We start from the raw sequence: 11,685 nt of genomic DNA, 5'->3' as shown, positions 1-11,685 counted from the left end.
TAGCGAATCCAAGAAAACCAGCTTTGTTCCTGAACTGGACCTGGATGCTTAAATTAAGTATTCATTCTTCGTTTCGAAAGATGGGCACGAATGCCTGACCACTGGTGTATTTCTTCACCTGAATTTGACTCCGTTTTTGGACATGTTTTAATGACGGGGTATAACTGAATGATATACCGAAGAAGTACCTAAAGTTTGTAAGGACTATATTCGAACAATATCGGTTAGATGCGTGTATTGTTCTGCCACAACCATGATTTTCACGTTGATTTAATTTTGTCATAGTCTCAGTTATGGTAGTTTTCATTGACTATCATGAGTACAGAAAGTACCACACATTGATTTCCTGAAACTTTGAGACAAATACCTGTTTACAGTCGATCAATATTTAAACATCTTTAAATACCCACATTTACAGTAATGTTTTTGTCTTGAACTCAATTACAATTAGGCTGGTTATAGTTCGCTCTACAGGGTCTAAACTTTAAAAAAATCTGTCCTTACTACTTCTCAAAAGTTAATTATAGAATGTGGGTAAACATATGATAATGATTGTTTATTCAACAACTTTTTCATGACGATGTTATATTCAGCTATCAGGTCATTTATAAATATTATTGATTAACCTGTAGGTCATGCCTGGAATGGCCATTATGACCTTACAATGATTCGAAACAAATTTCAGATGAGCGAACTAAAAATATCCATTGACACAATGATGTTTTATTTTTAGAATATCATCAGTGCTGCCATGCAACAAAATGTTTATTATGTATCAGTAGTATATCTAGGTTTGTGACCATGTTCACTAACAGATGTGTGTGTATATATGTAAGGCAGTTGTGATTGGGTAAGTCTTTCCGTCTCTGTAAGTATCAGTGAATACAAATAAAACGAGTTGTACCTAAATACTTCCAGTTTACCTAGAAAATCATCTTAAAAACATACTTTTAGCTTATATTATTGGAGTATTTGTTTGATAGATGAGGCAAGAATGCTGCAATGAAGTGTGAGTTGATCTAGTTATAAGACTCAGAATTTATCAATAAGGTATTTTTATGTATAACTTAACTCATTTACAAACTGAAAGTTCACTTACTCAGCTAATATTATTGTTAGTAATATTCTACCTGATAGTCTAAATCGAATATGATGAAGCGGGTTTGAATGTGCATCCTACTGATTGACAACCTAAAAGCCACCTCTTAATGAAACTAAGAAAAACATATAAATATTATTTTATGTACTAAAAACTTCCAGTGTTTACTCATGACGATAACTGGTGTATATGATTTTATAAATCAAACTCCCCTACAACGTTGGTGGTTGAAATCTGACGATTTTAGTGGTGTCAGTTACCCACCAATGACAGTGGAAGATGATTGAACAATATCGTGAATTGATTGAAGTGGGAAACGTAAGCTATTGAGTGAGAACTCAATGATCTGAAGGTTAAAAACGCGCTACGAGACATGAAGGCCGTGGGTTCGATCTCTGACGGAGTTGTAGATGGCTACTGCTGAGTCTCATATTAAGACGAAAAAGCTGTCTATTGATTTCTAGTTTGCAGTGGCTATCTAGCCAACATCTATCTATGATATAACCTTCATATATAGTTATCAATTATGAGATTTTTTGAGAAAAATTGTCATAGGTGCTATGCTTGATTCATTGCATTTATAATACTTATTTTTCGCAATTTACAGATTTATTTATCTTCATCGTTATACATATTCATCAGACCAACTATGAATTATAAATTCACTTGGTGTTGTTTTGCTTGTATCTTCTGATTGTTATTTAGGACTGAAATTGATTAATCTCATGTTGGTATATGTGCATCCTGTGGGTATTGCATCTATATAGCCTTCAGTCACAAACTTTTGAAGCTAAGATGAATAGTGGCCAGCAGTGAAATCCAGGACGCGCCTCACTTCGTCCTATTTGGGACCCGTCATCTGGATGGACCTGCATCTCAGAGTTGATGTTCACTCTCTAGGACTCGAACACAGTACCGTTCACTTCAAATGCCATCGCGTTCTCCACTTAGCTACTGAGCCCTGATAGCCACCTGCTTGTGCAATGGTGTGAATTATGTTAATTTTCAATATAGTTAGTCGCTTAGTTGATAAAAATCTGTCTTTGAATATTATCTTTACCCCTACACATCACTTATATGGATAACAAAAGAAAACGATCAAGTTTTACACAAATTCCTATTTAATTACGTACTATTTAAAATAAGTTTTATTTTCAGTTAATTATCATTAGATAGTTGTTGATAAGTTCAATATTTATACAATCCAGATAAAAACATTCACATATTCTGACCCCATGTGTTAACATAAAATACAAATTTAAACAACTGGACAAATAAAAGAAACATGAAAGAAAAAGAAGTAATTTTAGTTGATGGAGAAGATTTGTAGCTCAGGTGAATGATTTTGGTGAAGTTTTGTTCTCTAAGGTGTATGGTTTGGTCATGGAGCTTTCACCTGAAGTTTGTGTTGATGATGTTGTTCAGAAGAACGATGAAAGCTCCACGACCAAACCATCTAGCTCAGAGAAAAAAACTCCACCAAAAGTTATTTTAGTCTTTCTCTGTTCTTCTAAAAATTGTTTTTTAAAGAAAAACAACAAACTAGTCTTTAGTTCAAGTATATGGATGTTAACTGTAAAGATGTTACCATGTACGTGGATCATTCTAAGTTATTGTATTTTACCATAAAACATGAAACATCTTTTTTTTTAATACATGTAATCTGTATATTTGATGATAGATATTGCTATCTTCTCACTACACAGGTTTTATTATTAATATTCACTGAATACCTAATGGTGATTAATTTTATGCTGTCTTAATTATAATACTAATTACCTTCTATTGGTCACGTCACCATGTAGTCATCAAATTAAGTGACTCGATATTTTAATCGAATTTATTTTGAAAATATATAGTTGAAGGTGTTTGACAAGTAACCCTGTTTCACATTGGTTTTATTTGTGCTAATCGAAAACTGTTTGCAAGATATATCTGCAATTTTTAGGGAACTGATGTTTGTTATGGGTTTTGAACTCTGGAGATTCAATATAGTATTAGAAGATATTATTGTTCACGGGCTAACATGGGACTGGATCTCCTGACGTCGAAAGCTCCGGGTGTGGTCCCCTAAGAAAACCACCTGCTTCTGTCTGGGCACCCTGGCAGCATCATAGTTCACACACAAATCAAGTGACTTGTGTGGCACATATGTATTCGGTGCCCCATTGTACCAACATTTATATGTTTGAATAAATAAATAAAATTAAAACACGTAATACATATCAAGGGGTTCCTACCGATTGAATTCATCCACTTATTATAAAACAAAGATTTTGTCTTCAACTGTTTCATAACACATTTTAACAATGGTGAGTTGGTTAAGTCGATCATTGTCTTAATACTACTAAAATTACTTAAGAATTAATGTATAGTTTATTAAATGCTTATAAAAATTACGTACAATGAAAGTCATGAATAGATTTTCTTTTAATTAGAATAGAAAGAATGTTACTCATTTACAATGAGTAAACTTATGTATTCTGTTTTGACTCATATTGTTTGTGTATAAAGGCTAATGGTTCTAATCGCTTGCTCAGAAGAAAGTAAATGAAGGGGAGGGGGTTCGAGTGTGTGACCTGTTGGTTGTAGATTGAGTATTTTAACACTAATTCACTCATCTAAATGATAAAAGCAGTAAGATATCATTAAACCGAATATTATTCTCACAATTTACAGTTTAGTTTAGATAAAAAAATGATGAGTACATAGTTAGTCACCATCGACAGTGTAAAAGGCAGTTATATGTCAGGTTGTTAGAGCTAGTCGTCATAATACTCAATACTTCGATTCCGTGCTATTTGGTACTCACCAACAAGAGTACCTTCAGTCTCAAAATTACTGATGAACACTGTGGGATTCAAACCCGTATATCATAGATTAAAAATCTGAGACTGGCTTTGATTAACCACGTGTAGGACTGAGATACAGATCACTAAATAGTGACCAATATCATATTTGTCGATCAAGTTCCAATATGGCTATCAGTCTGGATGACTTAACACCATGTGCGCTATGTTACGTAAGGTGTTGGAATTTTTCACCAAAAAACCCTGGAATTCCGTCGGCACTAATAACTAGATGAAAATAATATTATCTGCTACACAGTGATCAATCAATATAAGGTCAGTTGTAGGCAAGACAATAGTTGAGAAAAACTATACATCATGTGGAATTATTGTTCCTTTTGGGTCTATTGTTTGTTATGATTATTATCACCTGAAGTTTCATATAATGAATTGATTTTGTTTAAAAAGCCCTGACAAATCAGGAAACTAGTATATGGGTTGTGGAGATTATTAAGTTTTTGATTGAGATCATGAACCGATTAATGTTAGACCATCACAATTGAAAACCTGGAAGCACTGGACGGCCGTTTCGTCCTATTGTGGGACTCCTCAGCAGTGCGCATCCACGATTCCGCGAGCGGGATTCGAACCCAGGGCCCTCGGTCTCGCGCGCGAACGCTTAACCAACTGGACCACTGACCCGGCATCCAATGGTGACAGTTTCTAACATCAACCAATCCACGAAATTGCGCGACCAACTTAATAATCTCCACAATCCCTATACTAGTAATCAACATGTGCTCACTAGTGACTAGCTTCGTGAGGGAATTCTCGGAGTTCTAGTGAGAAGCCGTGACCAGTGGAGCTAATCCTTGTCGGGTAGAGATAGGTATCTACCTCAGTACAACGGAAGTTGGTCGCGCAATTTCGTGGATTGGTTGATGTTAGAAACTGTCACCATTGGATGCCGGGTCAGTGGTCCAGTTGGTTAAGCGTTCGCGCGCGAGACCGAAGGCCCTGGGTTCGAATCCCGCTCGCGGAATCGTGGATGTGCACTGCTGAGGAGTCCCACAATAGGACGAAACGGCCGTCCAGTGCTTCCAGGTTTTCAATTGTGATGGTCTAACATTAATCGGTTCATGATCTCAATCAAAAATCAGGAAACACCAAATGACTGTTTCCTTCCAGAACCGTCAGGTTTTCTATGAAGCTCTTAACCTTCAGATCACCAACCTAACAAATAAAGGTTTATGTTTCTAATTTGTGATATTGTTTGACCGTCGTTTCTATAGCCACTGATGAAATTTATCTCACTCACAACATGGTCATAAAACATTTCCCATAGTTTCTCACTAAAACTGTATAATAACCTCCCAAAGTTAGTCATTAGTTAGCATCCATCCATCCATCCATACACGCATATATAAATGAACTAGAAAATGCTTTTAATATATTCTGTTACATACTTTCTAGACTATAAAATGAAATAACATTCTAAACAATTTATCAGTATAATATTTCTTTTTAAAGCCTAATTTAATGAGATCTGACCAATTGAATGAAAGAAATAGACTCTCTATCCAGCATCTGATTAATATTGGTCAAATGTAATTCTTTATAAGTAAATTTGCATAATATAACAAGAATTCATTAATTTGATTAAATAATCTTTGCATATATATATCTATACATGTAATTAACATGCTCAATTATATCAAATTACGGTAGGACTCTAATTTATGGACGATCCAATCAGAAGCGTTGAAGGAATTTCAAGTTCACGGCGCTAAGTTCAATGCGAGATCCTCACATTTGATGGTTTTACAGCAGATTTTAGAGAAGAGGTGATTGTTGAGCGACTACAACAGATGAGACTATTAAGAAGTTCCTGTATCTGTGACTGTGGCAATCAAATGACTGCAGCACGATGTGCAGACTACCGTGACGAGATTGTGTTCAGTTGTTCTATATGTTGGAGGAAAAAATCTGCACAAACTGGCACTTTCTTCGCTCGATCACGACTCAGACTATGGCAAATCATGATAATTGTTGCAAATTGGATTATAAAGTCACCAGTAACATTGGCCGTGGCTTTTGCAGATGTTACAGTACGTGCAGCCTGGCAGTACGATATATACCGATGACTGGAAAGCGTATAGATGCCTCCATAGACTTGGGTTTGTGAACCCTAACCCTAAACCTTAACCCTAAACCCTAGACACAAACCCTATGCACTACGGTTTCAGGACATCTGAGCCTTTATCTATCCTTAACAAGTTTTTAAATCATGTAAAAGAAGAATATCCGCTGTAATTCATGAGTTTTTTATAATTTATTTTTACTTTATACTAACTCTATTCTGATTGGCTAATGTCCTCAAGGTCACTTAAAAATACGTTCAAAGGTCGTCCGTAAAATAGAGTTTTACCCAAATTACTAATCTAGTCAGTCAATTAATGAACTTAGAATAAGCATTATTACTGTGATGTGAGCTACTTATATTCATATAAGTAGTATATAACGATGGTCAAGTGTAGAATGTATTTCAGTAGAAAATCGAGAAGGAAAGAACGGGAACGGTATGAAAATGCAGGAACAATTGAAATCTGAGAAGATGAATTGACATTCGTAGACGGAACAGTCAAGTTTGAGACAACTGATTGATATTTTGCAAATAAGTTATTTACTGTATGGTTCTCAGATTTTAGTGAGATATTCTGTATTTTCTTGTTTGAATACATTCAATTAGTCCTGACTTGTGTTCTTGTTCACTACAATACTAACAATTCACAAGATAGTGCTTATCCTAGTCATTATTTATATCATTAAATAATGGATAACAATAGTGTTTGTGTGTGGGTCGGGGGTTTTGGAGATTGCAGTATTTTCACTGTTTAATTTACGAATCGATCTAAGCTGAGCCACCATTGAAAATCTGAAAGTACTGGATGGCAGTTTCGTTTTAGTATTGGGCTCCACAGTATTGCACATCCACGATCCTGCACGTGGGACTTGAACCCAGGGCCTTTGGTAACGCAAGCAAACGCTTAACCTCTAGATCACTGAGTACTGCTGATGAGTCCCACATTAGGACGAAACGGCCCCCCAGTGCTTCTAGATTTTCCATGGTCGTCTAGCTTAGATCGACTCGTGGATGAAACTATGAAAATAATGGATAACATTTATTTCACTATTAAACATGATTATAGCTGAAAATAACAAGAATTAGTAGAATGCTTGAAGGGAGTAGAACCAATGATTTGTGCAGAATAATATGAATTCATTATCTTTCTTTAAGTTCTCACCAATTGCTAACAATCTATAATATTTTAATATCAAACTCATCCTAAATATTGACATACTGAAAAATACGAAGGTGATAAGAAATGAATATGTTTATCATGATACAGTGAAGATTCCAATAGACTTAATAAGACCATAAAAAGTTTTATTCCAGATAAATAGTATGGGAAAGGAAGTTCTAGAACATCGAATTAATGAATGGAAACCATACTTACTTACTTACTTACTTACTTACGCCTGTTACTCCTCGAGAAGGAGCATAGGCTACTCACCAGCATTCTCCATCCAACCCTGTGCTGGGCAATCCTTTCCAGTTAACAAATTACAGTTGGATTTTTAATGCAGTAACTAAGAACGGATTAATAGCAACCATTCAATTCCATTCAAAATTATGAATTCATCTTATTCTACATCAATCTTTTTTTTACTCTCTTCAAGATAATAAATGGAACTATGTGTACGAAAATTCTGGAAAATTAGCATTGATCAATTAGTCTGTGAATTAATATTAACCCTAATAGATATCAGGTCATTGGAAAACGGTTAATGTTACGAAATATGTTATCATCTGAAGTGTAAGAATGAAAATGACATACCACTGATTATCTATTTATTACTAATTTGACATTTCTTTTTTGATGTACGATTGTGTATACCTAAGGGATATGATTAGAGTATTTTTGAGATAGGAATGTTTTTTGTTGTTGTATTCATCAAAAAAGTAAATTAATGATCCACATTACAATTAGTTATTCAATAATAAGTAATATAGAAATTTGCACATACGTAAATCGGTTTGATTATTCATATTACATCAATAGAACGAGATGACGTTATTTATATGATTCTCAATATATTAATATTAGTAATATTGTGATGTCGATAGATATAAGTAGTATCTATCATCAATCGACAGTGAAATGCCTAGAGGCAGAAGGTTCGGAACATTGAAGGGAAGAGAACGAGAACATAGATTAGCTAATATGAAAATAAAGGAACAACAAAGTCTGATACAGTTGGTGAATATCTTGCAAATGAAGTATGTGCTGTATGGTTCTTAGATTTTACTAAGTTATTCTGTAATGTTGTATTCTGATGTCTTTGTTTGTCCTCGCCTTTGTTGTCGTTCACTACATTATCAGTGGCAGTAAAAAGATATACATATAAAATATAATTCTAGAAAAAATAAGTTCACCAAAAGGGTTTTATGAAAGTAATTTTTCAACTGCCTCCCAATGCCCTGGTACGGACAAGAGTGTAACAGTCAACTCTTCCCCTCGAAATGCTTTCAATTGGCCACGTGCATACAACCACTACCAGGGAAGTCTTACTCACTACCTTCTCACGACATTACTGTTGTTTACGAAACTGAGAGGACGAAAGGCGAATATCCGACACTTTAAATGGGTTGGTGAACACGGAGGGTCCATGTAGGGGAGTTGAAAAACCCTGATTCCAAACTAATGGTGCACATGGGCTCCAGAATCCTGATAGAACAAATGGACTATGAACCTATTGTTGTTCACCGGTTACCATGTGACTGGATCTCCTTACGTTGCTCCACTGCCATGTGGATCAGACCTTTATGTCGAATGCTCCGAGTGTGGTGCCATAAGTAAACCACGTGCTTCGGTCTGGGCACCCTGGCAGTATCCCAATCCTCACACAAATCGAATGATTAATGTGGTTTCTCCTTGTATCAATATTTATGTGTTTAAATAAATAAATTTTTAAACTCGGTATCCAAGAGAAAAACTCCACTCGGAGCCGCTTTGGGGCTACTTCCGGTCCCAAGCCCGGATAAAGGAGGAGGGTTGAGCATGGGGTTAACGACCACATCCCATAGAAAACTAACTAGCTAAAATACACGCTAACCAGAAAATTATTCAAGAGAAGACGAAGGATGAATACACTTCCTTCATTATGAACAATACTGAGCCATATCGCTTAATATCTCCAATTATTGATTGCCACAATCACCTAGACAACATACATTTATCTATCGATTGTCATTTTTTAAATTCTCGTCTTTATTTCCCAGTAACATAACAACTTATATCGTATAAATAATATCACTTTCACAATCATTACATGTATCCAATCAGATTTTTATTTAAATTATATCCATAGTTTCAATTTTTTCTTAATGAATTCAATCATTCATAATCAAACCACAAAATCAACAATTTAGTATGATTAAATACGGTTGTAGTGACAGAATTGTTTTTATTTCCTTTGATAATTTTAATTCTCTATTATTCATTTCAAGAAATTTGTATTGAATTATTCAGAGTGATATGTTGAAATCTGCGTCACAATACAAGCCCTCACATGGAATCCTCAAGGTCAAAGGAAAAGAGGAAGACCAAAGAACACATTACGCCGAGAAATGGAGATAGACATGAGGAAAATGAACAAGAATTGGATGGAATTAGAAAAGAAGGCCCAGGACAGAGTGGGTTGGAGAATGCTGGTCGGTGGCCTATGCTCCATTAGGAGTAACAGGCGTGAGTAAAGTAAGTAAGTAATATGCTGAAATGATTTAATTCTAGACATATTGAATATGTCTTTTACAAAATGTATAATTTATATCTATTGTGACCTATATAATCAATGTTTATTGTTCCTAGACACTTTATTATCATCTAATGACGTTAGTTAGACAAAGTCATTTGAAACTAAAGAATACTGGGTAGCCGTTCTAGTCTGACATGTAACTTCTCAGTAATGTACAACTACAATGAATCAGATCTGGTTCCGTTTTAAATATGAACTGATTTTTAATCATAATATTAAGATTCTGTGATTTACATTTCTTATTTAAGTCAATTTATATTATTAGATAATGATCATTTATGGGCAACAAATTGAATTCTTTTTCAGAAACTTTTCAAATTATTACTTATATAATTTCAATAGTTCACCTAGTAAGTTTGTCTAGACTTCGTCAATGTAATAATGGACATCATATTTCTGATTTGAATTTCAATCGCTTAGATTATTTCCAATAAAATTCTATAAATATAAGTATATTATATGGTTAATTAGTGTTGATCAAATCAACTTAATATAAGAATCAAAAGTTAATACGAACAAAAACAAATGTAATTGATCAGTCTCTTTTTGGCATATTTGCGGACTGCCACGATATTGCCTTAGGTCACAAGCTTTATAAATAAGCAACTGGTTAACAGGACTCAGTAGCTAAGTGGATAACGCGATGATGTTTAAAGCGAATGGTACTGGGTTCGAGTCCTAGAGAGTAAACATCAACTCTAAGATGCAGGTACATCAAGCTGACAAGTCTTAAATAGGACGAAGTGACGCGTATCCTTAATTCCATTGCTAATCACTATCCATCTACTTTTGACTTATATATTACTGACTATCTTGAAATCCTTGTAAAAAAAAGACAAACTTCTCATTTATTCTGATCATATATAATTAGTTATTTAACTATAGTTAAATAAGGTAGATTAATCAATAAAATATTCTCCAATCACTTTTTACTTCTCTAATCCAAAAAAACATAATCTATTCACATTGAGAATAATATTGATCTGATGAAAAGAATAAGACATGGATACAATATAATTTGAAGAAAAAAAAACCACCTTTAGTTATCAAGGATACAAAATCGATTTTTGTCATATATACATATATATGTTTAAGTATACGTTATATTAATCCTTAAATTTCTTCATTTCATATGTCATAATAATTTTGTTCGGCTTTTTTACTTTGATTAGTCGATTTCTATTAGTTCTTTTTCTGTAATTTTTTTAATCAATAAACCAAGTTTTATAAGAATTAATTTATTTCACAGATTGAAATCATGAGTCAGTTGAAGCTAGACCACCATGGAAAAACTGGGAGCACTGGACGGCCGTCTCGTCATAGTATCGGACTCCTCGGCAGTGCGCATCTACGACCTCGCCCCCTGCGAGATTCGAACCCAGGACCTACCAATCTCGCGCGAGCACTTAACCACTAAACAACTGAACCGACCGGCATCCAACGGTGTTAATGTCTAACTTCAACCAATCCACGAAGTTGCGCTACCGTATACCATTGTCAACAATGAGCTGATATCTAACAACAGACCTGATTGAACTCCACTGGTAACGGCTTCTCACTAGAACTCCAGTAGTATCTCTTGAAGTCAGTCACTAGTGAGCAGATGATTGGTTGAAGTTAGACATTAACACCGTTGGATGCCGGCTCAGTGGTCTAGTTGATTAAGCTCTTGGCGCGAGACTGATAGGTCCTGGGTTCGAATCTCGCTAGGCGGGATCGTGGATGCGCACTGCTGAGAAGTGCCATACTAGGACGAAACGGCCGTCCAGTGCTCCCAGGTTTTCCATGGTGGTCTAACTTCAATTGACTCATGATTTAAATCTGTGAAATTTCTAAAATCTCCACAAACCCCTTCTGATAATTAATTTATTCATTGAAGTTCCTGACATTCATTGATTTATTTACTTAATTAATCAA

This window comes from Schistosoma haematobium, chromosome 2 (genome assembly GCF_000699445.3).
Source record: "Schistosoma haematobium chromosome 2, whole genome shotgun sequence".
Lineage (NCBI taxonomy): Eukaryota > Metazoa > Platyhelminthes > Trematoda > Strigeidida > Schistosomatidae > Schistosoma > Schistosoma haematobium.
The sequence above is the reverse complement of the archived record's forward strand: the minus strand, read 5'-3'. Positions refer to the sequence as shown.